The sequence below is a fragment of the Berghia stephanieae genome, chromosome 7 (genome assembly GCF_034508935.2).
Source record: "Berghia stephanieae isolate SIO BIC M18660-M18661 chromosome 7, UCSD_Bste_1.3, whole genome shotgun sequence".
NCBI lineage: Eukaryota > Metazoa > Mollusca > Gastropoda > Nudibranchia > Aeolidiidae > Berghia > Berghia stephanieae.
In genome coordinates this window covers 50908835-50914392 of record NC_088366.1, presented here as the reverse complement: position 1 = coordinate 50914392, position 5558 = coordinate 50908835, and the positions used below count along the sequence as shown (strand labels likewise).

The following is a 5558-nucleotide window of genomic DNA, read 5'->3' as shown; positions in this document are numbered from 1 at the left end:
AGCGCTTACTTGAGTCCCAGGAAAAAAGCTCTTTACTTACATTCTCTCACCGTATTCAGGTGTAAAATGAGTACGCTGTTAACAGCGTTGTCTTTGTCCGAAAAAGTTGTAATATGGCCTAACAGGCGTTGTCCCGTCCTAAATGTTAAATGTTGCTGTTGGCCAGGGCCCCCTTGTAAAGCGCTTTGAGCACATTTAGTGGATACTGCGCTATATAAAAGCTCAATTTAATTTAATTTACATGACCATTAACAGTATTGTGTCTCTCTGAAAAATATATTGTCATATCGCCTACCAGGCGTAATGTCGCCTTCTACATGTTATGTGTTGGTATTGTTCAGAGACCTTTTGTAAAGCGCCTTGAGCACGTTTATTGAAAACTGCTCTGTATAAAAGCTCACGAAAAAAATTTTAACCCTCTCCTTACCAACTATAAGAAAATCGTCACATTCGTTGCGATACAACCAAAATTTTTCTTATTCAAAATTCTCTTATACATCATAAAATTTAAAGAAAATGAGCATTGTGTTGTAGAGCATGTTTTGTTAAAGAAACTATTTATCTCAAGAACTTACTGCTTTTGTGTTTGAGTGATAATAAATCTAATTTTGTGTTAGGTGGGTGTGAAGTTTTGGGGAAAATCTTGAAAATTGCTGGTAAGGAGAGAGTTAAATCACGTAAAAAACGCTACGTTTAGAGCCGAAGATCGACAATATCTTTTAAAATTAAAATTGAGTTTTATATAGCGCAATATCCACTAAATGTGCTCAAAGCGCTTTACAAGGGGTCCCTGGTCAACAGCAACATTTAACATGTAGGACGGGACATGCCACCTGTTAGGCGATATTACAATTTCTCGGACAAAGACAACGCTGTTAACGGCCAGGTACTCATTTTACACCTGAGTACGGTGAGAGAAAGTTAGTAAAGAGCCTTTTCCAAGAACTCAACTATGCTCCGAGCGCGAGGCTCGAACCCAGGACCTTCCGATCCGAAAGCGAGTGTCATACCACAAGACCACATAGCCGCACATATCTTAACCAATCACATCCTTTGACAAATAGAGCACAGGCCTCCATACATTAAGACCTTTAATGCCAGTTTCAATTTGTTGAAACAATAGACGAAAAATCATTACAGGAAACAGCCGGAAAGGTTAAGGTCAAGGCTGAAAACGTGATTTGAAAGAATCACCATCCAAACATTGGCGTAATGTTTGGATGAAGTAATTAATTGAGAAGCCTTTGGAATATTCTGAAGGAACGGATTGTTCTTTCAGTCAGAAGAAAGACATCAATGATAGGGTTGTCAGATAGCTAGAGTTCTTTGTGGCCAATTTTCACTTCAATAATGACCAAATGGGACCTCACGTGGCCAAAAACAACAAGCATTTATTTCCTTCGTTAAAAACAACTCTTCATTTTTTTCGGAATAAAAATATTGACTAGATTATGAACAATACACATTTCAAATAAAATTAAATTACCTGGTAATAGAAATATGATGTTTCTTTTGGTCAGGCTAATTATGTTTAATTTGGCCACGTACATGGCCATCTGGCATGCCTGATCAAGGATACTCGTGAAATATGTCGGAATAATAGCTGAAACAAAATTGTTGGAGAAAGAGGCCAAGGCTCCATTTCGTAAACAAGAAGGGATATAAAAAAACCCGCCATTGATAGAAAGAAATTGACGTCACTCAGGTCTTTGTTATTGTTTTTTTCGACAACCATTTTTATGATCATTCCTCACAAATTTTATCAATCAGACCATAGATAGTATGCGCTTGGCTAAGAAGCTCATAACATTGCCACTCGGAAGTATAACGGACCAACACACAAAACTGTGTGTATCCATGAACGTTTATAGTCAGGTTAATACAGTTCCGTGAGCATTACTCATAAACGCGGATGGCAAAAACAACAACAAAGACATGATTTACGTCATCTTCGAACTATCTATAGATAGTATGCGCTTGGCTAAGAAGCTCATAACATTGCCATCCGGAAGTATAACGGACCAACACACAAAACTGTGTGTATCCATGAACGTTTATAGTCAGGTTAATACAGTTCCGTGAGCATTACTCATAAACGCGGATGGCAAAAACAACAACAAAGACATGATTTACGTCATCTTCGAACTATCTATAGATAGTATGCGCTTGGCTAAGAAGCTCATAACATTGCCATCCGGAAGTATAACGGACCAACACACAAAACTGTGTGTATCCATGAACGTTTATAGTCAGGTTAATACAGTTCCGTGAGCATTACTCATAAACGCGGATGGCAAAAACAACAACAAAGACATGATTTACGTCATCTTCGAACTATCTATAGATAGTATGCGCTTGGCTAAGAAGCTCATAACATTGCCATCCGGAAGTATAACGGACCAACACACAAAACTGTGTGTATCCATGAACGTTTATAGTCAGGTTAATACAGTTCCGTGAGCATTACTCATAAACGCGGATGGCAAAAACAACAACAAAGACATGATTTACGTCATCTTCGAACTATCTATAGATAGTATGCGCTTGGCTAAGAAGCTCATAACATTGCCATCCGGAAGTATAACGGACCAACACACAAAACTGTGTGTATCCATGAACGTTTATAGTCAGGTTAATACAGTTCCGTGAGCATTACTCATAAACGCGGATGGCCTGAGTGACGTACTCTTCGAACTATCTATAGATAAGTATCCGAGGGGAGGTAAGCATGGAGATTATTTCTGATGACAAATTTGTCATGTACTTTCATTTATCATTGTGAATTAATTAAAAATAAAAAAATAGAAAAAAAAATCAACCGAGGATGTGCTCTAATTATTAATAAATAATAACGTGAAGTTGAATGTAAGCTTCAATTTAATTACAAAAACAGATCAAATGAACGTTTCGGGTTTCCCCTTTATCAACAAAACAGGATGATTGAAACACCACCGATGAATGAGATGACGTGGTAGGGGCGTAGTTAAGATGAATAAACAAAACATTTGTTGATAAAGGGGAAACCCAAATCGCTCATTAGATCTATTTTTGTAATTAAATTGAAGCTTACATTCATTTTCACGTTATTATTTATTTCTTCGAGCTCCGAGCAGCAACATTTACTCTAATTATTAATAGAAATTATTGTGCTGTCCAAGCACATATGTGACCCATCGTCTCAAAACGGTATTATGTCTGAACGAACCAGCTGCTTAAAAGCCGAATTTAATGTGAAACTGGTCAAAAATATAAATTGTTGGCATTAGCAGCCCCAAATATGGTTGCCATTCTCCTCAAAAACTCATATAAACTCAACACAAGTCTGATATTTCTGGCTATAAATACAATTTTCAACATCTTAACCAACCCGACTTAATACCGTTTTGAGACGAAGGGTCACATATTATAACACGCATGGATGTTTAGAGAGATTGAGTGCATCAACAACAATCATAGTACGGTCGCGATGACATTATTATTATTAACTCACTCAACCCTAACACCGACTATATCCGTAGTTTATCCGGGTTAACTTGACCCCATGCCTATTTATTATATTTTTATGAGACAATTTATAGGCGTAGATAGTATCAAAGCTAATGTCTTTAGTTTTTGCATGTTAATGGTGGTTGAAAGAAAATATATATATGTACATGCTCATTTTTAATACATGTTTTCCAATTTTGAAAAGTAGCAAAAATCTCTAAATTGAGTGAGTTAAACTGTTGGATAATATTATTATGACTACGTAATTGGTCAATAAATGAATGCACACAATGTAATGAGAAATCAATGAAATATCAACTTATTCTACTCTCCTTGCACTTCCCTACACGTTTGGCACGGCCAGCATTAAAAACAAGGTTTGATATTCCGTATCCTGTGAGCTTTGAGAAACAAAGGACATCATTCGTTGGACGCCCTTCTGTAGTGCGCGGAAAATAAACAAATCTTAAAAAAAACAAAACAAAAATAAAACACACACACACACACACACACACAGATATATATATATATATATATATATATATATATATATATATATATATATATATATATATATATATATATATATAATATACATATATATATAAGGGTCAATTAAATCGAGCAATATTTGGAATTAAAGATTTCTGGACAAATTCTTATATATATTTATTTATATATAAAAATAAATAAATTCACTCACGTATTAACCTAAATTATGGAGAACTCTCGTACCTACAAGTACTTACCAACACTCTTGTATATATATATATACATATATATATATATATATATATATATATATATATATATGTATATATATATGTATAAGTATATATATATATATATATAGATATATATATATATATATATATATATATATATATATATATATATATATATATATAGTTGGCCAGAAATCTCGAATTTCACGTAGGTATTTCTCGTTTTTATTGACCATAATCTTGTCAGAAATAATAAAAACCTGTGACTTCATAGAAGTCTTGAAAGAAGGCCCAGGTCTAATAGTTTATGACTAGATGAGAGACATTCATGATAGATCGATGTGATTTGTAGGATGAGTTGGAAAATGCTCTTAACCCTCTCCTTACCAACTATAGGAAAATCGTCACATTAGTTACGATACAACCAACATTTTTCTTATTCAAATTTCTTTTGTACATCACAAAATTTAAAGAAAATGAACAGTGTATTGTAGAGCGTGTTTGCAAAAGAAATTATTTATCGCAAGAACTTTATCGCTATTGATAAAAAAAATATGTTTTTGTGCTAGCTGGGTGCGAAGTTTTGGGGAAAATCCTGAAAATTGCTAGTGAGGAGAGAGTTAGTTAAACCTGGGATTTTGCGAGGCCCTTTTCAGTCCCAGGTTTGAGAGTGTTTCTTTTTTGACAAGAAAAGGACCATTTAAATCAATTGATATGTGAAGGACGAGCTTTTCTGACCAAATTTTCAAACAGGCGATTTTCCAGAGTACGGGCGGCAGTTAACTGGCAGAAAAAAAAAGAATAAAATAAAAAGCTTGGAAATCGCTAGCCATTCTAGTTCAATCAGTACATATAGATAGTATGCGCTTGGCTAAGAAGCTCACAACATTGCCATCCGGAAGTATAAGGGACCAAAACACAGAACTGTGTGTATCCATGAACGTTTATAGTCAGGCTAATACAGTTCAGTGAGCATTACTCATAAACACGGATGGCAAAAAGCAATAACAAAGACATGGGTGACGTCATCTTCGAACAATCTATACTAAAAATGGGAACGATACAGCAAAGATGACTAGCATGGGCCCTGCGCAAGGATGACACGCACATTCCTGAAGCGTTCCATATTTTTCGAGACCGAGATCGATTCGATTCCGGGTGCAGTCGATATTTTTTTTCTGAACCCCCCCCCCCCCCCCCCCCCCCCCCTACGAGCAGTGATTGGGTAGCTGGGTCAGTCAGACCTGGCGGAAAGTACTTTGCAATAGACACAAAAGATAGCGAGAAATTGCTATAGATCGTGCGTTTCACGCTATAGAAACCGGGATAAACTCCGGCACCATGGGT

The 5558-nt window shown here is 35.8% G+C and overlaps 1 non-coding gene across 1 annotated transcript; it reads left to right on the top strand.

Moving 5' to 3' along the window:
• The first annotated feature begins 5235 nt into the window (after positions 1 to 5235).
• On the top strand, positions 5236 to 5343 carry LOC144977702 (U6 spliceosomal RNA). The gene has a single exon (XR_013646387.1). It is a non-coding gene; the product is annotated as a U6 spliceosomal RNA (small nuclear RNA).
• Positions 5344 to 5558: the final 215 nt, after the last annotated feature.